The 25954-nt window shown below is 42.7% G+C and overlaps 1 pseudogene; it reads left to right on the top strand.

Moving 5' to 3' along the window:
• The first annotated feature begins 22116 nt into the window (after positions 1-22116).
• LOC120990750 lies at positions 22117-23188 on the top strand (annotated as a pseudogene).
• Positions 23189-25954: the final 2766 nt, after the last annotated feature.

Genomic DNA, 25954 nt, shown 5'->3' with positions numbered 1-25954 from the left:
CACCCCTAGAGTAGAAACATCATAAAAGTGACCCCATTTTGGAAACTACGGGATAAGGGTGGCAGTTTTGTTGGACTATTTTTAGAGTACACGCAAAGCGTTAATAAAGTTTTGTAAAAATCAGTTTTAAATACCTTGAGGGGTGTAGTTTCTTAGATGGGGTCAATTTTATGTAGTTTATATTCCAGGGGTGCATCAGGGGTTCTTCAAATGGGACATGGTGTAAAAAAAAAAGGCCATCAAAATCTGCCTTCCAGAAACCATATGGCGTTCCTTTCCTTCTGCGCCCTGCTGTGTGCCCATACAGCAATTTACGACCACATATGGGGTGTTTTTGTAAACTGCAGAATCAGGGTGATAAATATAAAGTTTTGTTTGGCTGTTAACCCTTGCTATGTTACTGGAAAAAACGGTTTAAAATGGAAAATTTGCCAAAAAATAGCTGTTTTGGCACCGTTTTTATTTTATTTTTTTGATCTGAGGGGTTAGGTCATGGGGTATTTTTATAGAACAGATTTTTACAGACCTAATATGTCAACTTTTTTTATTAATTTAGGTTTTACACTATATTATCCATTTACAGTATAAACAAAAAAAACCATTTTAGTATCTCCATAGTTTGAGTTATTTTTTTTTTTGTTTTTAGCTGATTATCTTAGGTAGAGTCTCATTTTTTGTGGGATGAGAGGACAGTTTTATTGGCACTATTTTGGGGGGCATATGACTTTTTGATCGCTTGTTATTACACTTTTTGTGACGTAAGGTGACAAAAAAATACCTTTTTATGCACCGTTTTTATTTTATTTTTTTGACCGTGTTCATATTAGGGGTTAGGTCATGGGGTATTTTTATAGAGCAGATTCTTACGGATCCGGCGATACCTAATATATCTACTTTTGTTATTTATTTTAGTTTTACAAAATAATATTTTAAAAATTTTTGTTTTTGTTTTAGTGTCTCAAGTCTGAGAACCATAGTTTTTTTTTCGATTGTCAGTGGCTAAATGGAATTGAAAATTGGGGAAGGGGATTAAAAATTTAGTACTCCCTGAAGCAACCATCAATGCAGAGGCCTGGATGATCGGGGCACGTGTCACACTGAATGGTGGTGTCTTTCCATATCCCCCTCCTGTTACACACTCTGCACTTTTTGTGGGACCGTCCCTTCTTTCCAGTATGGGGGACTACACCTGGAAAGTGTTAGCCAGGGATGATCCGGGTGCCTCCAGTTCCCGAGGTACTCTGGCCTGCTCTTTCCCGGTCAGAAAAGATCAGGGCTTTGAGGACTACCTCATAGAACTGCAGGAAATTCCCTGTGTTGCCAGCGCTTCGGGACAGCACAAAAGAGTTGCACAAGGCAACCTGTACCAAGTAGACCGCAACTTTTTTGTACAATGCCCGGGTTTTGCGCATGGCATTATATGGCTTGAGGACTTGATCAGAGAGATCAACTCCTCCCATATACCGATTGTAGCCGACGATACAATCGGGCTTGAGGACCGTTGCCACCGTACCTCGCACAGGGACAGGGGTGATGCCGTTACCGTGAATTGTGGACAGTACAAGGACATCCCTCTTGTCCTTATATCTGACCAGCAACAGGTTTCCACTGGTAAGGGCACGGGTCTCACCACTGGATCTGGCGGTGAGGGACTGGAACAAGGGGATACTAGTATAAAAGTTATCCACGTACAGGTGGTAACCTTTATCTAGCAGTGGGTGCATAAGGTCCCACACAAGTTTCCCGCTAACACCCAGAGTGGGGGGACATTCTGGGGGTTGAATACAGGAATCTCGCCCCTCGTACACACGAAACTTGTAAGTGTACACTGAGGTACTCTCACAAAGTTTGTACAGCTTCGCGCCATACCTCGCCCGCTTAGAGGGAACATAGTGGCGGAAAATGAGTCTTCCCTTGAAAGCAATGAGAGACTCATCAACCGCGACCTCCCTACATAGGCCTCTAAAAATTTGGCCCCAAAGTGATCGATGACCGGCCTGATTTTGTACAGGCGGTCATAGGCAGGATCACCTTGAGGGGGACATGCTGCATTATCTGCATAATTCAGGCATTTCCGGATGGCCTCAAATCGGGTACGTGTCATGGCCGTACTGTAAAGTGGGGTCTGGTAGAGGACGTCCCCACTCCAGTAATGCCTGACAAAGGTTTTTTTTTACTAGGCCCATGTGCAACACGAGGCCCCAAAAAACGTCCTCATCTCAGCTGCACTGACCAGAGTCCAGCCACCGGCTCTAGCCAAAAAGGAGCCCGGGTGTTGAGCAATGAACTGTTGGGCGTACAGGTTCATTTGCACCACCATCAGATTCACAAAGTGGTCACTGAAAAAAAGACTAAAATAGTCATATTCAGTGAAGCCCACTGTGGGAATCTGGATTCCTGGATTCCTGCTTGGCCAACAAAATCAGGAATCACAGGCTCAAAATGCTCTGGGGTACACAAGACAAGTTCACCGGTAGGGGGCTCAGGTGGACTTATCTGGTGGGCCAGAAAACTAGTACAAGCCCCAGAGCTGCTCGTACTAGTGTGGGCCACAGGGTCCCTGGCATGGTGGTCCCCTTGCTCCGCCTGGAGGCATCTCCACCACCTTGGGGTCTCATCATCATCGCTAGATGATGAGGAGGATGTGGATGACAAGAGGAAAGTGGGGTCATCCTCATCCTCACTGGGACTCTCGGGTTTGGAGGCAAGCAGGGCAAATGCCTCCTCGGCCGAGAACATCCGGCGGGCCATAGGGGAGTGTGTGTGTGCGTGTGTGTGTGTTCGTGCGTGGAAAACTTTATTTAGTGTGCGTGTGTGTGGGGAACAGGTGTTCACGGACTTTGCCCTAAACCTAACAAAAAAAAACTAATACATTTTTTTTTTAAATCCCAAAAAGTAAAAAAATGTAAAAAGATTCAAACGCCCTCATCAGCGGTACGAAGCTGATCAGCGATGGGGTGAGCAATGCGCTAACAGTGGCCGGACACTAAGAGCGGCCGGACACTAAGAGTGCCGGCCACAGTCAGCGCATGCAAAAAAAAAAAACACTTGCGCCCTCAAAAAAATTGTGTGCGGGGGCGGGGAGGAAAGCTGCAGCACCCCTGGGGGTCTAGGCTCACACAGCTGAGTGCTGTCGACCACAGACACCCGATCCTGGTGCTAAACTGCAATAAAAAAAAACTTTTTTTTTTGCTTACTCTCCCTCACTATTATCACACCACCGATCACCGTCCTATTCCGGGTTATCGGGTTACCGGAGAATAACCCGGAAATGCAGCAAACCGCAGGTCTGAATTGACTTGCGGTTTGCTGTGATCACCGACACGGGAGGGGTCACAGGACGCCCCTGGGCATTGTACCAAGGTGCCTGCTCAATGATTTGAGCATGCACCTTTACAAGCTGTATGCTGACTACTTTACATTGTATCAAAGTGTCATATCTTCAGTTTTGTCCCATGAAAAGATATAATAAAATATTTACAAAAATGTAAGGGGTGTACTAACTTTTGTGAGACACTGTATGTTTGGTATAGATTTTTGGGGAGGGATGTAAAACATACAATTGCTTGCATATTTTTTCATTTATAGTAATAAAAGAAAAAAAGCCAAAACAAATGTTCAAATTTCCCAAACAGACCTTAGGAGGTCAACATAAAAAAAATAGTTACTTTGAAGGAGTTTTAATGTTTTAACTGCATACAACATCTGTTCTGGAGGTACTGTGCCATAGAATCAAGAATAGAAAAATAGGCCGTCAAAATCCAGTTGTCATACATAATGGTTTAAGAAATGTTTTGTCTTCAAATCTTTTGTAACAGTTGGGAAAAATTGATAAGGAGAAATATAATATTTTTTTCATAATTTTCAAAATTTTTCCTTTAATATTTAAAAAAAATATTATATCAGTCATCTAATGACACAAAAGAAAAGTCTAATGTGACCTGTGAAAAATAATATCAAATACATGTAGTTTGGCTCCGAAATTAAATAGTTGCAGATCAATAGGCCCATTGTTAATTGACAAATTGGCCTGATAAGGAAGGGGGTAAACAGGGTCGGATTGGCCATAGGCCCTATATGGAAGTTTCCCGGTGGGTTGATGCCCAGGGAACCACAAAAGCTCTCCTGATGGCCGCAAGCCAGGTACATAATGATCCTGCGCTCAACGGCCACAGTTACCCTCCTGAGCTCAACTGAATTACTATCCTCAGGACGATGATACAGTTGAACACTGTGGAGAGGGCGGCAGTATATTGTGCTGCACTGTGGTATTTGATTCTGCTGCGGCGGTACGTTGTGCTGCACTATTGCAGGAACTGTCTACTTCTGTTGTCCCTTCCTACTTCTGTTGCCCTGCCTTCTATCAATTTAGTCCTGCATTTAACATGGGGCCACTTTTAGTTTTTTTTTCCAGGGCCTCTTGGGCTAAACACTCTGGTAATGAAGTAATCAATCAGTCAATCAATCAATCAATCAATCAATAAAGTAGCTAATCAAATCTAATACAGATAGACTGTCAGGAATAATTAAAAGGGTATTCCCATCTTAGACAATGGGAGCATATCGCTCGCCACCTCTGGGACCCACACCTACAACGTGAACGGAGCGGGGAGAGCTGTAGCTGGAGGACCCTGGATATCCCGGTGTCCATCCACCACCAAGCGCTACTCCCTGCTGCTCCCATAGAAGTGAATGGAAGCGCACGTGCGGACCCTGCTCCCATTCATTTCTATGGGGCAGACGGAAATAGTCGAGCCAGCGCTCGGCTATTTTTGGCAGCTCCATAGAAATGAATGGAGGGCAGCTGCACATGCGCAGTGCGCCCTCCGTTCATTTCCCTGCGCCGTTCTCAGAGGTGGGACCCGCACTTATCAGACAATGGGGGCATATCATAGCGATATGCCCCCATTGTATATGATGGTAAAACCCCTTTAAGTTACCACTATTAAACATTCTGTACTTTTTTACAGTTTAACCTTGTCTTCTACAAGACTGAATATGTCTGCATTGTGCACCAGCGCTGTGACATGACAAGGGTTTCAATTAGCCACTCTTTCACAAGTACAGTTATTTTTCTTGTGTTAAATGTACTCTTCCCGTTAAAAAAGGAATTTTCTCAAAGTTGCTATAAAAGCTTATCTAATTTTAACATGGGATGCCAGAGGCAAAGTATGCAGGTGAAAAAGTAAATGTGGAAAAAAAGAGGATGATGCTTTCATAGAAAATATTCTAGTAAAGGTTTTAAAATGCTGAAAAGAATATATCAGAAACTTGTAATATGCCTAATTTCAACATACTCACAAGTCATGGTAAAGAGTTCACTGTAGGGGATCTAAGACATCAGCAAAACATGAAAGTGAAAATGTATCCTTCCTTACCTTTCCTCTTGGCTCCATGCTACATGATCAGGTTAAAAAAAATAAAAATAAGATTTTGTGATACTCTGTTAGGAGTTGTTTATGCTAAATGTGTCTAAATGTGGCCATCCAGTGGCTGTGATGTGTATTTCAGCCTGTTGAATAGTGTGTTAGCATGTGGAGACAGTGTCCTGAATCTGTATTGTGAGAAATTGGAGTCTTTAATTAAATTTGCAGAAAGGCATGGGTAGAAAATATCTATAGGTAGGTAGGATGGCACGGCACTCTCGTCCTGGTTGTGTGGCTGCTGGGGTCGTGGGTTCCTAGCCCTCAAAAGTATCAATATAGAAATTTCAGCACTCCAGTGAATATGGTGCTATCAAGGTGTATTTTTTATTTTTCTTATGCAAGGCAACTCAAAGTGAAAGAGTGACGTTTCGGTCAATTCTGGATAAACATGTCTACCAGCTCAACACATCTTCAATGTTTTCTCCTAATTCTCTACAGGCAACTTGTGTTTAAAAAAGGTCAGAATTGACCGAAATGGCACACTTTCACTTTGAGTTGCCTTGCATAAGAAAAATAAAAAATACACCTTGATGCCACCACATTCACTGGAGTGCTGAAGTTTCTATATTGGAAAAAATCTATAACACTTCTTTTCACTAATGTATTCTCTGTATGTAAGCATACGACTGAAGCTATTTTTAATCCCATCCTGTCATTTTTCAGTCTATTTTTGAAAATCAAATGTGCCACTTTATGTGGTAATTAGGGTTGAGCGAACCCGAACTGTAAAGTTCGGGTTAGTACCGAACTTTAGGATTTTTTGACCACGGACCCGAACCCGAACATTTTAGTAAAAGTTCGGGTTCGGTGTTCGGCGATTTCTCAGCGCTTTTTGAAAGGCTGCAGAGCAGCCAATTAACAAGCGTTTAACTCTGTGCCCTTAGAAGCCATCACAGCCATGCCTACTAATGGCATGGCTGTGATTGGCCAGAGCAGCATGTGACCCAGGCTCTATATAAGCTTGAGTCACGTAGCGCTGCACGTCACTCTGCTGTTACAAGTGTAGGGAGAGGATTCTGCTGGACTTGTGATTTCAGGGAGAGAATAGGAGAGAATCTAACTCAGCGATCTACATACAATTAGTTGTGTGGGTGCAGGGCACAATCTTTTTACCCTGCCCTGAGCCTAGTGACCGAAAAAAAACTACTTTTATCCGTCTGTTAGGTGGGTGGCGGCGGTGGCCATTTTATGCAAGATCAGTGCACCAGCACTACATCTGAGCTTTTGTGACATTCTAATCCAAGCTTGAAAAACTGCACTAATAATCTGGTTGTAAAAAATCACTCTTTTTTGGCAATATACAACATCTGGTGCATTTGCAGGATTAGTCAGTGTGCAATTTTAGCTAGAAATGCAGCCATAATTTTCTGGGTTTTTTAAAACACCCTTTTTGTGCAAAATACATTATTTTACATCCCTAGCTGCATCTGGATGTGTGAAATTCAAATGTTATATACAGCTTTCATATTCTGTTAGTAAAAAAAAAAAAAAATATATACAATATCTGGATTAGTCAGTGTGCAATTTAAGCTAGAAATACAGCCATAATTTTCTGGGTTTTCAAAAACACATATTTTTTTGCCAAAATCCACTATTTTACAGCAAGTGTGAAATTCAAGTTTAATATATACAGCTTTCATATTCTGTTAGTAAAAAAACACACTTTTTGGCAATATACAACATCTGGATTAGTCACTGTGCAATTTAAACTAGAAATACAGCCATAATTTTCTGGGTTTTTAAAAACACACTTTTTTTTGCCAAAATCCACTATTTTACATCAAGTGTGAAATTCAAGTTTAACCCCTTAGGCTCATTTTCACCTTCAGGACCAGGCAATTTTTTGCAAATCTGACCAGTGTCACTTTATGTGGTGATAACTTTAAAACGCTTTTACTTATCCAGGCCATTCTGAGATAGTTTTTTCATCACATATTGTACTTCATGACACTGGTAAAATGGAGTAAAAAAAATTCATTTTTATTTATGAAAAATACAAAATTTGCCCAAAATTTTGAAAAATTAGCAAATTTCCACGTTTCAATTTCTCTACTTCTATAATACATATTAATACCTACAAAAATAGTTATTACTTTACATTTCCCATATGTCTACTTCATGTTAGGATCATTTTGGGAATGACATTTTATTTTTGGGGGACGTTACAAGGCTTAGAAGTTTAGAAGTAAATCTTGAAATTTCTCAAAAATTTTCAAAAACCCACTTTTTAAGGACCAGTTCAGATCTGAAGTCACTTTGCGAGGCTTACATAATAGAAACCACTCAAAAATGACCCCATTCTAGAAACTACACCCCTCAAGGTATTCAAAACTGATTTTACAAACATCGTTAACCCTTTAGGTGTTCCACAAGAGTTAATGGCAAATGGAGATAACATTTCAGAATTTAGATTTTTTGGTAAATTTTCCATTTTAATAAAAAAAAATTCCAGTTACAAAGCAAGGGTTAACAGCCAAAACAAATGCTATATTTATTGCCTTGATTCTGTAGTTTGCAGAAACACCCCATATGTGGCCATAAACTACAGTACGGGCACACAGTAGGGCGTAGAGTTAAAGGTGCGCCGTGTGGTTTTTTGAAGACAGATTTTGCTGGACTGGTTTATTTACACCATGTCCCATTTGAAGCCTCCCTGCTGCACCCCTAGAGTAGAAACTCCATAAAAGTGACCCATCTAAAAAACTACACCCCTCAAGGTATCCAAAATGGATTTTACAAACTTTGTTAACCCTTTAGGTGTTGCGCAAGAGTTATTGGCAACCTGTACCAAGTAGACCGCAAATTTTTTGTACCATGCCAGGGTTTTGCGCATGGCATTATATGGCTTGAGGACTTGATCAGAGAGATCAACTCCTCTCATATACCGATTGTAGTCGACGATAAAATCGGGCTTGAGGACCGTTTCCACCGTACCTCGCCCAGGGACAGGGGCGATGCCATTACCGTGAATTGTGGACAGTACAAGGACATCCCTCTTGTCCTTATATCTGACCAGCAACAGGTTTCCACTGTTAAGGGCACAGGTCGCACCCCTGGGGATAGGTAGGGAGGCCGCGGACATGGATCTGGCGGCCAGGAACTGGAACAAGGGGATACTAGTATAAAAGTTAACCACGTACAGGTGGTAACCCTTATCTAGCAGTGGGTGCATAAGGTCCCACACAAGTTTCCCGCTAACACCCAGAGTGGGGGAACATTCTGGGGGTTGAATACGGGAATCTCACCCCTCGTACACACAAAACTTGTAAGTGTACCCTGAGGTACTCTCACAAAGTTTGTACATCTTCACGCCATACCTCGCCCACTTAGAGGGAACATAGTGGCGGAAAATAAGTCTCCCCTTGAAAGCAATGAGAGACTCATCAACCGCGACCTCCCTTCCAGGTACATAGGCCTCCAAAAATTTGTCCCCAAAGTGATCGATGACCGGCCTGATTTTGTACAGGCGGTCATAGGCAGGATTATCTTGGGGGGGACATGCTGCATTATCTGCATAATGCAGGCATTTCCGGATGGCCTCAAACCGGGTACGTGTCATGGCCGTACTGTAAAGTGGGGTCTGGTAGAGGACGTCCCCACTCCAGTAATGCCTGACACTAGGTTTTTTGACTAGGCCCATGTGCAGCACGAGGCCCCAAAATGCCCTCATCTCGGCTGCACTGACCTGAGTCCAGCTACTGGCCCTAGCCAAAAAGGAGCCCGGGTGTTGAGCAACAAACTGTTGGGCGTACAGGTTCGTCTGCTCCACCATCAGGGTTACAAAGTGGTCGCTAAAAAAAAGTCTAAAGTAGTCGTATTCAGTGAAGCCCATTGTGGAAATCTGGATTCCTGGTTGGCCTACAAAATCAGGAATCGCGGGCTCAAATTGCTCTGGGGTACCCCAGACAAGTTCACTGGCAGGGGGCTCCGGTGCACTTAACTGGGCCGGAAAACTAGTACGAGCCCCAGAGCTGCTTGTACTAGTGTGGGCCACAGGGTCCCTAGCATGGCGGTCCCCTTGCTCCGCCTGATGGCGTCTCTCCGCCTCCTTGGGGGCTCATCATCATCGCTAGATGATTAGGAGGACACGGATGACAAAAGGAAAGTGGGGTCATCCTTGTCCTCACTGGGGCTCTCGGACTCGTAGGCAAGCTGGGCGTATGCCTCCTCGACATAGAACATCCGGCACGGGTGTTCACAAACTTACCCTAAACCTAACAGACAAAAAAAAAACTAACTAAAAAAAGGGCAAAAATTTTTTAAAAGATAAAAATAAAAAGAAATTCAAACTCGCTGATCAGCCGTCCAAAGCTGATCAGCAGTGGGGCGTGCGATGCGCTAACAGTGGCTGGACGCTAAGAGTGCCGGCCACAGTCAGCGTACGCAGAAAAGAAAAATGCTTGCGCCCTAAAGAAAAGTTGTGGGGGGGGGGGGGCAGGGGGCAAGCTGCACTACCCCTGGGGGAGTCTAGGGTCACACAGTTGTGCTGTGGACCCCAGGCACCCGATTTACGGTGATGCAATCAAAAACTTCCACTAATTTTCCCTGAATATCCCTGCGTTACCTGACCTGTCCCTAACCTTTCCCTAAATACCTTGCAGGTGGTGCACAGATGGGGGTGCTGGGCACAGATGGTGTTGCTGGCTGATGATCTCTGCAGATCGACGTGCAGCGCTCCTCTCTCCTCGGCTTCCGGACACAAAAGGAGGAGGAGAGGAGCGCTGCTGTAATTTGAACTGCCCGCCCAGCCGACCAATGAGAGACGATCCTGAGAGGTGATGTCACCATCACCTCTCAGGATCGCAGGATGGTGATTGGTGGTGTATTATCACACCACCGATCACCATTCTGTTCCGGGTTATTGGGTCCCAGAGACCCGAATAACCCGGAAACGCAGCAAACCGTAGGTCTGAATTGACCTGCGGTTTGCTGTGATTGCCGACACGGGGCGGTCACAGGACCCCCCGGCGCATTGTCCCAGGTGCCTGCTCAATGATTTGAGCAGGCACCCAGTTCCGATCACCGCCCGCCGCGCGGCGGTGATCGGAACTACTCAGGACGTACAGGTACGCCCTGTGTCCTTAAGTACCAGGATATCAGGGCGTACCTGTACGCCCTATGCCCGGAACAGGTTAAGAAAGTTCTTGATGAGGGACTCATCATTCAGACGGAATTTGCATTCCTGCTACTTCCTCACCCGAAAATCGCCTGTTTCTACACTCTGCCCAAGATTCACAAGGGGACACATCCCCTCAAGGGTAGACCCATAGTGGCAGAGACGGATTGTTTCACACACAATGTGGGTACCTACGTTGATGTTATCTCGCATCCGTTCATCACCTCACCTCATACGTGAGGGATGCCATGGACATCCTAAAAAAACTTGATGGTGTCTACATGGAATTTGGCATGTATCTGGCTAGTTTGGACGTTGAAGCCCTGTACAGTAACATCCCCCATCAGACGAGATTTTATAAGATCAGCATATTCCTCAGGTAAAAAGAAGATCAAGTTTGTCCATACAATTAGCTAATCCTATCCTTACTGCAGCTCATATTGAAACACATTGTGTTTCTATTTAATCGTCGCCTCTTCCACCAGCTTAGAGGGGTTGCCATGGGCAGCACTTGTGCCCCTACCTTTGCCAACCTGGGCTGGTGGGAGAGAGAGAATTTGGCAAAGATTTAACACAGTGGTCCACTCTAATCAATCTTTGGGTTCGGTATATCGACGATATACTCATCTTCTGGAAAGGGTTGAAGGAGGATATTTCCTTGTTTCATGGGGGCCCTTAATGCCAACGTGGCATCCTGAAGGGTCAGTTTTTGATGGTCAGACGCAACTGTTCTACCATCTCGGACTTTTAGAGAGTCGCTAGTGACCTCAGAAATAGGTTCCAATGACGTGGGTATCCATCTCAGGTACTAAAGTTAGCGTACCAGCATGCCCCCAGCAGCAACAGGGAACAGCTTCTCAACCCCAAATTGAGAGAGGAGGTGGGAGGCCCTTGTCAGATTGTCGGCACTTTTGATGCTGCTCATCGCGATGTACAACACATCCTTGAGCAATATTGGGGCTTATTACAAGCGAATACGGACATTGGGCACACTGTAGGATCCACTCCTTCTATCACCTCTGTGATCGACTGGTGCACAGCTTCTACGAATCTTCCACCTCTCGTACTTTGCTGGCTCATGGCCTCACAGGCATCTATAAATGCAGAAATTGTGTAGCATGCAAATTTATTGGCACGGGCAACACATTTAGAGGCATGTCATCTGCTAAAATATTTGACATACGTTCTTTCATTAATTGCCGCACCACAGGTGTAATTTACCTAATTTCTTGTGGGTGCGGGGCCAAATACATGGGTAAAACCATCCGCGATTTCAGGTGAAGGATTGATGAGCATCTCGGCGATGTCCGACACGAAAGAGACACCCCAACAGCTTGTCACATACTTGCCTGTCACCTATTACGGTTTCATGGCATTGAGAGGATTCGACCATTACCAAGGGGTGGTGATCTGGACAAAATTCTACTACAGAAGGCGCAATGGATTCCGCCTCCATACTGCGCAACCCATTGGGCTCAACGAGTGTCACGGATCAGAGGCTATGAACCTACTGTGCTACTGACTGGCTGTACCCTGGAGGGGCATGACTAAGCAACAACCTGGTTTTCGCTAGAGCCTCTGATGGTGAGGATAGACTTGGGTCATTAGGGTAGTTGCCAGGTGCCACTCCAGAGCAATCCCAGAGTCAGTAGCAGCTGGTCCAGGCGGACCAGAAGATACCTGAGATAGGTACCAGCAGTACAGGCGTGGTAGACAGGCAGGGTTGTTACCAGGAGCAACAAAGCAAGAACCAAAGGATGAGGCAGAGGCGTAGTCAGACAGGCAGAAGGTCAGGGCAGGTGGCACAGGTACAAGTCAGGCAATCCGGGTCGGCAACGGGAGATACAAAGCAAGCAGGCAGGGATCAGACGATAAGCGGAGTCCATGGACGATGTAAAGGTCAGGAACACAAGTGGCTATCAAGCTCTTTAGCAGCAGACTAGGACCTTGACACTCAGGCATCTGGGAAAAGGGCTGAGCACCTTAAGTATGTGTAGGAGAGGCAGGGTTGGTCAACGAGGTCACCTGACCAAAACCAGCCTGGCCCAGGGAGTGATGCGTACCGCGCTTAGAGCAGTGACTTATGAAACCAGCCGAACTCATGCTATGTCAAGGGCTGAATGAAAGCTGTGGAGCGGAATCCTCAGAAGCAACATCACTCACCCAAACAGAGTGTATTGGACTGCAGCGGTAACTGGAAAGCACTGGCCACCGATTACCGAAGAGCATGGCGCCCGGGTCTGTGGCGGTAAGCAGGGGAACAGCGTCGCACAGCAGTCGCTGTTACAACGAGCTTATATCATTTTCATGTTTCATATAATCGTTTATAAGAGGTCGCCTATTTCTGGTGGTGGTCCATTGGTGTCACCGGATCCTTGGGTGGGCCACACATTTTTCTATAGATCACTGAGCATGACATTTACGGGCCTATGTGGCTGTCCGGTCAATTTTTCTAGGGGGCTGACAATTGAGCTCGATACCTTCTTGCATATGTGGCGGTCTTGGCCACTCTGCTTTAGGGGGCTGACTTTTTTCTTACGGGCACTCGCATCGATATGCCCTTATTTTGAAGCCGTTTTCTGGTCATGTTCACCACAAGTAGGCTTCTCTTCTATCTATTATATGGGTGCACTTTTTATGTGTCATGTCCGCCCACTTTGGGGATTGATGCATGATTGGTGAGCATTCCCTTTATAGATTTCTAGATGGGTGCCACTTCTGGATGGATTTATCTATCCTGTCAGCCCTCATCTTGTTAGCCCCTTCTTTGTCATCTTAATCTGTTTTTCCAGTGATGCATTTTGCGCACTGGTATATATAGGGTTCGTGTATTAATCCTTGATCCTTTTTATCATTTCTTTACTATGATGCATTGGGGTATTAATCATCTAGTTTTTATCCTTTGAAAAAGTCGCTGTGTTTATAGCCAATATGCACCTCAGTCCAGCCCCTTTCTCTGGGCTGTTCTTTATGTTCTTAATTCCTCCCCCATTTCCTTTTTACATTCTCCACCTCGCTGAAGGGTTCAGCCGCTTCTTATTCCCGCTGTCACTGTGGGTTTTTTTATTTATTTTTTGGCCGGTAGTGCGTACATGCCGAGCGCCGGTTGAGGGGGCAAAGCTCACATGGGCTCGTCCCAGTTCCCACCTCTTATTGGCGATCGCTGCTTTTCCCTTCGAACCCAGTGGGTGGGCCTTCTTCCTTATCTTCTAGGCATGTGGCACGCTTGCTCACGACCAAACTAGCGCTGGATGCCACATTCCACACCACTAGTGAGGCTGGCTGTCTTTATCGCCGTGCCTATCAGTTTATACACTTGGTAACTAGCTCCTGATGATATTAACTTTGAAACACGTTGAGCCTTAACTACTATAGCCACACTCTGCTGTAGTTACTCCAAACAGTATACTCTCTTATCGCTGCATTACGGTTTGGTTCTCTACATCATAGAACTCTGCTGTAGTCACTGTTTTGCAGGGACAGATTAGGGGGATTTTCTTAGTTAGTGTGCATCTGTGATTTCCTGCAGGGTGACTGTTTTTGTGCCAGCAACTATATGATCTCTTGATGATAATGCGCTCATCTTTGAGATCTAATTGACACAAATCTTGGTTAAACCTAGGCGCTCACGGTAGTCACCAAAATGTTGTGGCTGTCGCTACTTCTTTATGTGATGGGCAGTGCTTTATGTCTAGACCTGCAACTCTGTATAGGGACTGTGGTGTAGTTTCAGAGCAACTGAGAATTGGTAGTTGCTCAGCCTACACATTGGCTACCATTGACACCACGATATCCCTGGATAGTCCACCTTCGCCATAGTTTGGCGCTCTGGTACCTGTAGAGTCCTCTCAATCATGAGGGCTAGTCTGCACTATTTGCACTTTATGGGCTCCCTCCTTCTCCATTTTTATCGTTTGATTCTCAATAAAGATTTATTATTTTGATTTTTAGCGTCTTGTACAGGCAGTGATAGTTAAGTCTAGCTAAACCTGTGATGATGTTTGAGTGTTTTTTTTCTTTTTAAGTCTAAAGGGAAGAAGTGACACAAAAATGTATATTTGCGACACAATAGGCCACAGGGTCTTATACTATCACCAATTTTTTAAAACCACCTTGGAGCTGGCACACTTTTTGTCTAAATGATGTTCCCAAAATCTGTACCATTGCTTCCTCACTGAAGATTTCTTGTGCATATTCAAGCCATGTGCCCAGGGCACAAAGGTTCCCAAATAGCCATGCCATATGTTGACAAAAGGTGTATAAATAAGCCCGTCAATGTAGTCTCATTAACATTTCGTATGTTGACATAAGATGTAAGACAAAGGATACATGTGATATCATATGTAATAAATATTACCTAGGAAACAACATAGCTAACATTTATAACATGGGAGAGTTCAAGGACCAAATGTACTTTATTTCCCAGTTAAGTATAGACAATTCATCATCTTTCTTATCTGTATTCTAAAGCTGGAGGCCAGTCTTGATGCTTTTAGCTGATATTCTGTAGATTGAACACAAAATGTTGTTCGCTTTGCCTGCTATTGGTTTCAAGACTTCAATCTTATGTTAACAAAATAGTATGTTATGTTTAATGTATTTCCCTCGGAGTGTATGAGTAGTGTTCAGCTTTATGCATAATTCCTATATTTCCCTAGTGGTGAGGGCTACATATTGGAATATACAGTTTAAACCAGAAGTTTACATACACTATATAAACAGACACATATACAAGAAATCAGAATAAACCTTTCCTGTTTTTGGTCAATTAGGATTACCATAACTATTATCATTTGCCAAATGCCAGAATAATGAGAGAGAGAATGTTTTAAGACATTTTTATTATTTTCTGCAATGCCAAAATAATTAAATACTAAAATTACTATGCCTTTAAACAATTCTGGACTGCCCATATGATGATGCCATGTGTTGGCAACATCTGAGTTAATTAGAGACACACCTGTGGATATATTTAAATGCACACCTGAAACACACTGCTTCTTTGTGTAGCATCATGGGGAAGTCTAATGAAATCAGCCAAGATATCAGGAAGAGCATTGTAAATTTGCATAAGTCTGGCTCAACCTTGGGTCCAATCTCAAGATACTTGAAGGTGCCTCCTTCATCTGTACAAACAATTATACACAAGTACAAACAATTATACACAAGTACAAACAAGATGGGAATGTCCAGCCATCATACCGCTCAGGAAGGAGACGGGTTCTCTGTCCCAGAGATGAACGTGCTTTGGTCCGACATGTAGATATCAACCCAAGAACAAAAGCAAAAGACCTTGTGAAGATGATGGTGGAAGCTGGTAAGATTGTGCCAATATCCACAGTGAAATGAGTACTGTATCAACATAGGCTGAAAGGCCACTCTGCCAGGAAGAAGCAATTACTCCAAAAGAAACATAAAAAAGCCAGATTAATGCTTGCAAATGCACACAGGAACAAAGACCTACATTTTTGGAGACGTGTCCTGTAGTCTGATGAACTCAAATTGAACTTTTTGGCCATAATGACGATTGTTACGTTTGGACGAAAAAGGGAGAAGCTTGAAAGCCTAAGAACACCATCCCAACTGTGAAACACGGGGGTAGCAGCATTATGTTTTGCTCACAGAATTGATGGCATCATGAGTAGTGTTGATCACGAATATTCGAATTTCGAATTTTTATCGCGAATATAGGTACTTCGAAAATTCGCGAATATTTCGAATATAGTTATATATATTCGTAATTTCAAATATTCGATTATTTTTTTCCCCCTTTTTTTTTTATTCGATTTTTTTTTTTTTAATCAGAACACATGATCCCTCCCTGCTTCTAGCTTGTGGGCCAATAAGAAGGCTGCAATATACTTGACTTTAGGAGTAGCAATGTTTGCGAATTTTGCTCTATATTCGTTTTTTTTCGAATATTCGCTATATTGCTATATATTCTTGTGTTAGAATATTACGAATATTCGAAAAAGCAAAGTTATAGCAAAATAGCGAATATTCGAAAAAAATCGAATATAGAGCAATATAGCTAATATAGTGCTATAATCTTCTTTGTCTAATAGTTGTAAGTTGAAAAATTCGCAATCCGAAAATTCGAATTATCAAAATTCGCATATTACACAATCATTACCTTGCTGTTTTTTTCGAGTAAAAAAAAATCACGAATTTTCGACGAATATTCTACAAAATATTTGCGAAATATCGCGAATTAGAATATGATCCCTGCCGCTCATCACTAATCATGAGTAGAGATGAGCGAATCGAAGTTGATGAAGTGGAATTTGATCCAAATTTCTGGAAACATTAGATTCTCACCGAATCCGAATTTCCTCACGCTTCGTAGTAACGAATTGCATTTTTTCCTAAAATGGCTGCTACATGTGTGAGGACATGAAGCAAGGAACTCTGGGAACCCAGGATCACTCATAATGCCATGCAATCAGCAGCCTGCCAGCCATGTGATGTCACAGCCCTATAAATAGCCTCAGCCATCTTGGATTCTCCCATTTTCAGTGTACTTAGTGCAGGTAGAGACGTCAGCAGGCACTAGGGACAGTGCTATAAAAAACGTAATTGTGCTAAAAAACGATTTACAAGTTCAGGGAAATATTATTCAAGGTGTAGGGAAAGGATAGGAAGGAATCATTTCACAGCATTTATTTTGAACAGGGTTCAGTAGGGAGGTTACAGCCTGGGTAATAGGAAAAATCCTATTACACTTATTTTTTATTTTTTTTCTTTATTTATAATCTTTATTATATATTCTCTTTACATCATACAATAGCATTATAACAACTTTTAAATTACAAAACCATGTAAACCACGACCCCCATTACCCATTTTCTTTATTTTTACACCTTGCTGCATTGACTTGGGATCCAAATTGCCATTATACAGCTCTGTAATTCCAGCAAACCGTTCTTGTCATTGGAGTGCAAGTGCTGTTTGATACAGCCATTAACAGGGTTTATTGCCCTTGTGCGGTGCAGTTATATGTTCCAAAGCATTTTTTGGCTTGTATTAACAGGGAAAAAAATGGCTTATTAGCCGTTGTGTGGTGAAGTGGGAAAATTACAGCCCTTTTTGGCGTGTAATAGTGGCAAAATAAAAATATATTTGCCATTCAGCGGTGCAGTTATATGTTCTAAAGCCCTTTTGGTGTGTAATAGTGGCAAAATAAAAATATATTTGCCGTTCAGCAGTGCAGTTATATGTTCTAAAGCCATTTTTGGCGTGTATTAGTGGCAAAAGTAAAATATATTTGCCGGTCAGCGGTGCAGTTATATTTTCTAAAGCCTTCTGTGGCGTGTATAAGTGGAAACAAATAAGGGCCTATTTGCCATTCAGCGGTGCAGTTATATGTTCTAAAACGCTTTTTGTGGCGTGTATTAGTCGCAAAAGAAAAATATATTTGCCGTTCAGCGGTGCAGTTATATATTCTAAACCCTTTTTGTCGTGTTTTTAATGGCAAAAGTAAAATATATTTGCCGTTCAGCGGTGCAGTTATATGTTTTAAAGCACTTTTTGGCGTGTATTAGTGGCAAAAGAAAAATATATTTGCTGTTCAGCGGTGCAGTTATATGTTCTCAAGCCCTTTTTGTCATGTATCAGTGGCAAAAGAAAAATATATTTGCCGTTTGCAGTGCAGTTATATGTTCTAAAGCCCTTTTTGTCTTGTATTAGTGGCAAAGGAAAAATATATTTGCCGTTCAGCGGTGCAGTTATATGTTCTAAAGCACTTTTTGGCATGTATTAGTTCCAAAAAAATATATATATATTTGCCGTTCTGTTGACATGTTCTAAATCCCTTTTTGGTGTGTATTAGTGGGGAAAAAGGGCTTATAAGCCGTTGTGTGTTGAAGTGAGAAAATGACAGCCCTTTTTGTTGTGTATTAGTGTGGAGGGAGCATGCTTGGCCGAACGCCAGTTCGGCTCAATCATCGCTATGCTCGGCCGAATATTGCGTGTGCACAAGCGCGATGCAAGAGTCAGTGTATTTAAATTGAATTTAGCCTCTATTTCTGAAAAGATTATGGTGGGATTTGAACTCACAACCTTCTACATTACAGCCAAGAACTTTAACCACTACGCTATAGAGCTGCATGACCAGTTACTAAAAAATAAAACAAAATATAATATGAGACTTCTGCTGTATAGGAATACTTACTAGTAGTAAGTATTACTATACAGCAGAAGTTTCATATTATTATTATTTTTTTTAAGTAACTAGCCATGCAGCTCTATAGTGTAGTGATTAAGGTTCTTGGCTGTAATGTAGAAGGTTGTGAGTTAAAATCCGACCAGAAACATTTCAGAAATAGAGGCTAAATTTAATTTATGTTAAAAAATATACTGGGCACACTCACTTATGTAGAATCATATATTTTATTCAAGGACATGTAAGGTAAAGTAAAATCAATTATTTTAAAAAACACATATAAAATACAGTCAAGCAATATAAGAACACATGGATACAATAAAATATATAGATATAAAATAAATACTAGGACCAGTGGTGGATAGGTTGAGGATGGTAAAAAATCAGTCCATACGAAAGTCAGAACAAATAGAAGTATAGCCCAGCTGGTGGCTTGAGCTAATATAGTGGCTAGCTTCACAAAGTACTATAAGGTTCACAGTCCTGATTCACTGCAAGAGGATAATGTAACTGTGGTACAACAGAATTCACTTAAGTGAGTATACTTGCGGCGTCCCGCTAATACTCACTGTGCAATGCGGTTCCTTATGCAGGTAAACTTGGAAACAAATTGTCGTTATCAGCTGCTGCTGTAGCAAATTCAAAGTCTTTGAGAACTCCGTGCCTTACTAAACCCCTGATACGCCGGGACCTACAAGCGCAAACACACGAGGAGTGTGTCGCATAACATACCGACGAGGGGAAAAGCATCTTGAGTCCCAGCGCTGACCAGCTTCCTGCTACTACGGAGCGGCAGCCAGAGGATCGCAAGGGCACAGAGAAAAGACACAGTATCCTTCAGTTGCTACAGCAGCAGCTGATAACGACAATTTGTTTCCAAGTTTACCTGCATAAGGAACCGCAATGCACAGTGAGTATTAGCGGGACGCCGCAAGTATACTCACTTAAGTGAATTCTGTTGTACCACAGTTACATTATCCTCTTGCAGTGAATCAGGACTGTGAACCTTATAGTACTTTGTGAAGCTAGCCACTATATTAGCTCAAGCCACCAGCTGGGCTATTTGTTCTGACTTTCGTATGGACTGATTTTTTACCATCCCCAGCCTATCCACCACTGGTCCTAGTATTTATTCTATATCTATATATTTTATTGTATCCATGTGTTCTTATATTGCTTGACTGTATTTTATATGTGTTTTTTAAAATAATTGATTTTACTTTACCTTACATGTCCTTGAATAAAATATATGATTCTACATAAGTGAGTGTGCCCAGTATATTTTTTAACATTATTTATTCACTTTAGAGGAAGGGCGGATCCTCTTTTACTGGCAGCACCTCGTCCTAATTTTTCCTCAGTCCTGTGCGTCTCATTAAACCTGTGTTAAATTTAATTTATATATTTTAATTGTAAAAAATGTATGGCACAAAATAAATGTGTAATTACTATTAAAAATATATATATATATTATAGATAAAATCATATGAAATATATGAATGCATAATATGTGGGAAACTACTACTGATCTTTTAGCCATAATATATTTGCATATATTATATATTCTAAATATATAATAATATATGTGAATATATTATGGCTAAAAACTTATATATATGATTAAATTAAATTTTGCCTCTATTTCTGACGGAATTTGAACTCACAACCTTCTACATTACAGCCAAGAACCTTAACCACTATACTATAGAGCTGCATGGCCACATTTTTTTTTAATTATATCCGGCTATGCAGCTCTATAGTGTAGTGGTTAAGATCTTGGCTGTAATGTAGAAGGTTGTGAGTTCAAATCCTGCCAGAAACGTTTCAGAAATAGAGTGTATTTAAATACACTGGGTGTCCCAAAGCACTGACTTCATATATATATATAGATATAGCGATATATGGAGTCAGAGCAGGGACTGCTAAGCAGAACTAGAGTCCCGACATTCTCCCCTCTTCAGAGGAGGGGGTGCCTAGTTTAATGCTCGGGTTCTCCTATTGACTTCCATTGTGCTCGGGTGCTCTGTAGAGCACCCAAGAATCGCAAAGTGTTTTGTTGGAGCACACGAGCACTTTGGTGCTTGATCAACACTAGTGTGTATTAGTGGCAAAAAATTATATTTGCCGTTCAGCGGTGAAGTTCCATTGTACTACAGCCATTTACAGGGTGTATTATTAGGATAGATACGTATGTCCTATTAGCAATTCTGTGGTGAATTGTGATTGTTATATTTATTTTTTGGGGGTGTATTAATAGGAAAAAGTATACAGGAAAATTGATGGGTGTAGAATTTCTTCTGTATGAACCGAATTACGTTGATTAGCCATTAATTTGTGACATTTTTTGTGAAACAGCCTTTATAGGGAAAATTGTTCAGTAGCTATAACTATGTTTAAGGACAATATATGTCCTTTACGGTCCACTGAGTAAATGTGGTTCCTGCCCAGACACACCAGCAACTTGGCCATGTGACGCCGCTTCCGCCTACACATTCTCATGCCATTGGTCCTGCGACAATGTCTGCCTCTACCTCCTCATCCTCCACCGTGTCCTCAGCCTCCACTGCAGGGACAATTCACAGTGCTCCGCCAGCATACCACATGTGCAGGGCACAGCGGTGTCATGCTGTTCTACACCTCATTTGGCTGGGTGAATGGAGTCACACGGGGAGAAACAGCTCCGTGTCCTTCATCAAGAAACTGAATCCTGGCTTTCTCTGCGACAACTCAAAATCGGAACCATGGTGACCGACAACGGGAAGAACATGGTGTCGGCGCTGTGTCAAGGAGGGCTGAGCCATGCACCCTGCATGGCACACGTGTTCAATCTGGTTGTCAAGCAGTTCCTGAAGTCTTCCACCCATCTGCCTAAAAATGGCCAGGAAACTTTGCATGCACTTCAGCCACTCTTACACCGCAAAGCACACACTCCTTGAGCTGCAGCTGCAGAACGGCATCCCCAAACATAGGCTGATATGTGACATTTTCACCCGTTGGAATTCCACACTCCACATATTGGACCAACTATGTGAACAGAGAAAGGCCATAAATGATTTATTAATGATCCAAGCAGACAGGAGTAGTCCCCTGTGTAACTTCGATGTCAGCCAGTGGCAGCTCATGAGTGATACATGCCATTTGCTCAGGCCCTTTGAGGAGGCCACGTTATTTGTCAGTCACCAGGACTACGGGATGAACAATGTAATTTCACTGCTTCATGTCCTGGAACAGATGCTAGTAAATCTGGCTGGTCAGGGGACTGAAGACGTGGCGCCTAGAAAGATGGCGGCAAAGTTTGATGCATTTGTCTGTCAAGATTTCTGTTTATAGTCAGTGAACGGGAACATCATTTATCACAAGTATATGCAAACGCCTACCGATGAGGTGTTAACCTTCTGAAGTAGGTCATCGGCATGAAGGAGCACTCATTTTCACAGCTCGAGGTATCCTCCCGGAAGCTTGACCTCTGCACATTGACGGTCTGCATTGTGAAGCTTGTCTAAAAGAAAAATCCCTCAGTGCACCCCATTGGAGGAAACTCTTGATCCAGCACAGTCTGATTTGCTCCTTTAAAAACAATGGACTCTGTACAGTGTGACATCGATGTATAATTTTTCATATACCAGACTGAAAGAGTATTCCAAGCACCTGTCTGCACACATAGCTGCCAAGAAGCAGAAGGGTCTTGCCATTGAAGTGGGCTCAAAGCTGAAGCTAAAAGCCAAATTTTCCTGTTTACCTAGACTCAAAGGAAAGGACAGAGATCCACTGGCTGTGCTCATACAGATTTCATCCAAGCCTCCACTCACCAAGCCAAGCACAGAGGACCTGATTGTGTGGACAGGTTGGTTCTGCGTGATGTACTGGGATCCCGTGATGTTTTCACCAGAAAAAAGAGACCGGGCCTGGTTGGTTGGTTTGAAAGAGGACCATCTATTGGAGGTGTTACCTGAGACATTTACTTGCCTCCCGTTCTTCCTGTATAACGGCTCCGAGGTGCTCACGGCTATCGTAGGGACATGATTCCAAAGAAACTTTGACTGTTGTTTTGGTAAGCTGGTGATCAGTTCTCAGGACCTTACTTGGCTAGCAGCGATATGGCCCGGGTAGGATGTGTTTGGATCAGTGTTGGCCACAGAGCTTGTTTTCTCTGTGCCCGTCGAACCTCGCATGGACATTTCTTATGCCATCCACGCAGAGGACTTCAAGACTTTATAGAATGATATTCATGAATCAAAGGACGAGGTCACTTTGGAGGAAGTGGACAATTTATTCCAATGTCTTTACTCGCATTTCTTCAAGCTCTTTAGAATCCACTTATCAGCAACCCAGCTTGTCAAGGTGACGGCATCTGTAGCATCAGCGCATTGTGAAGGAAAAGTAATTGTGAAGTTCCTCAGTAAGGATTACCTAATCAGAGTGCTGGGATTCATCATGGAGCTGGCCAGCAATAACATCCAGTATTGTACACAGGGACGACTCTGATCTCAGACCTTGTCCACAATGTTCGGGACTAGAGATGAGCAAATTTCTCAAAAATTCGATTAGGCCGGTTTGCAGAATTGTCAGAAAAAAACTGCTATTTCTGGGCTGCATAGAGCCTTTATACGGGTGTAGAACACTGTGCCTTGCAGTAACACACATAGGGAGTGTGCTGGGGTAGGGAAATAATACTATCAGTCAGTATGACATGCAGATGACAGGCATCACTATTAGAATCACTGCACACTTCACTTATTTGGGCAGTCACGGGGCCAAACCTGACCAAATAACTCAAGTATTAACTCAGCCTTACAGGTCCATGTTAGCATCAAGAAAAAGTGCACTCCTTTTACACCCTCGTCAGCTGATTCCACATAGATATCTACAGAAGCTGTTCTATTAAACGCTTATACAAGTAGAGCCTACCCGACAGAGTGGAGAGGGTGTCAGCAGTAAGTTTGTGTTGACATGACTGATTAATTTGCCCTTCCTCTGATCCGTCAGAACAATAACCCAAAAAAAACGGATCCTGTCTGGGGAGCATACGCCTTCACTCAGTAAACATTTGCTCAATAAATCAATCAGTATTGCTAATGCACAAAATAATAATTTATTATTGTAAAATCCGGTGTCTCCATGATAAATCTGCAGTGTGGGGGCCCTGTGTCGACTTCTACACACTTTCAAAATAATCCTTTAGCGGGGCGAATAGATGCCGGATAACCGGAATGCTCCATGACCTTCCAAGGAGCAGCTGTCGGGAGCAGCGGTTCATTTCTGAGACATCCGTATAGTGCAGGGGGAATCCAAGACCCTCTCCATCTCCGTGCACCACAGGATGCCCTCCTTTTGATTTCCATGATGACTGGGATCCCATAATGTTTTCACCAGAAAAAGAGACCGGGGCCTGGTTGGTTGGTTTGAATCTTGAGTAACTTCGCGACTCTTCCGGGCTCCAAGCTATCTTTAAGCTTTGTCTGGAGGCCTCTTCATGCCAGGCAGGTTTCCCACAGAAGTATCTTGGTGGATGATCAGCCAATACCGCACTTGCAGCAATCTTGACAGGATTCGTCTCCAGGTGGAGAAGAATTGTTTTCTTTGCATAGTTTCTCCATCGCAACACCACGTCGTTGAATAAACAGAAGACTGGCCGATTCTCTCTTGTAGTAGGCAAAATTGAAATTTTATTAGTAAATGTATTAAATATTTTATTATTAAAATTAATAAAATATAATATGCCCTCCTTTTAATTCCCATGATGACTGTGAACCCGTGATGTTTTCACCAGATGATGAGACCGGGGCCTAGTTGGTGGTTTAAATCTTCACTAACTTTGCGACTCTTCCGGGCTCCAAGCTATCTTGAAACTTTGTCTTCTCATTGTCTGTAGATACTGGAGGCCTGTTCATGCCAGGCAGGTTTCCCCCAGAAGTATCTTGGTCAATGAGCAGCCAATACCACACTTGCAGCAATCTTGACAGGATTCGTCTCCAGGTGGAGAGGAATTGTTTTCTTTGCATGCTTTCTCCATCGCAACACTACATCGTTGAATAAACAGAAGACTGTCCGATTCTCTCTTGTTGTAGGCAAAATTTTAATTTTATTAGTATATGTATTAAATATTTTATTCGTACATTAATTAAATATAATAAGGAGGTCCTCCTTTACAGTTCCATGATGACTGGGAACCTGTGATGTTTTCACCGGACGATGAGACTGGGGCCTGGTTGGTGGTTTGAATCTTGACTAACTTTGCGACTCTTCGGGGCTCCAAGCTATCTTGAACCTTTGTCTTCTCATTGTCTGTAGCTACTGGAAGCCTGTTCATGCCAGGCAGGTTGCCCCCAGAAGTATCTTGGTCGAGGAGCAGCCAATACCGTACTTGCAGCAATCTTTACAGGATTCGTCTCCAGGTGGAAAGAAATTGTTTTCTTTGCATGCTTTCTCCATCGCAAAACCACTTTGTTGAATAAACAGAAGACTGGCCGATTCTCTCCTGTCTTAGGCAACATGTAATGTTTATTAGTAAATTCATTAAATATTTAATATTAAATTGAACCAAAACTTGATTAAAATTATAAGAAAGTATACTTAAATTCACCAAAACTGACCAGATAACTCAAGTTTGAACTCAGCCTTACAGGTCCATGTTAGTGTCAAGAATAAACACACTCTTTTTACACACTCATCAGCTGATTCCACGTAGATATCTACAGAACCTGTTCTATCAAATGCTTATACAAGTAAAGCCCCCCAACAGAGTGGAGATGGTGTCAGCAGTAAGTTTGTGTTGACGTCATTGATTAATTTGCCCTTCCTCTGATCCGTCAGAACAATAACCCACAACAAACAGATACTGTCTGTGGAGCATACTCCTTAATCCGGTCAGCATTTTCTCAGTAATCCATGAGTATTGGGAATATTTGCATGTCTTCTGTGTTTTATACCCACTCCTGCTTTTGGCTACGAAATCATAAGTCAATTCTGATGCAACCATACAGCCTTACAGCTGCTACAAAGACAGGATCCGTTGTGCTTCTCATTTTTCCTTCCTTCTGACTGATCAGAAGAAAGATCAAATAAATGGGGATCTCAAGAAGGCCAAACAAGGACAATAGCGACCTCATCAAAGAGTAGGGAGGATAGTAACAGCATGAGAAGTCCACAGAGTGGCTCTATGACATAATGGTGAGGTGGAAGCAGCATGAGGGGAACACCAAGTGGCACAACGACAGGGTCTGGAGGTGGCAGCAGCATCAGGAGGCCACA

The sequence above is a fragment of the Bufo bufo genome, chromosome 2 (genome assembly GCF_905171765.1).
Source record: "Bufo bufo chromosome 2, aBufBuf1.1, whole genome shotgun sequence".
Taxonomy (NCBI): Eukaryota; Metazoa; Chordata; class Amphibia; order Anura; family Bufonidae; genus Bufo; species Bufo bufo.
Note: the sequence above shows the minus strand (reverse complement) of the source record. Positions and strands in the feature narration are given on the sequence as shown.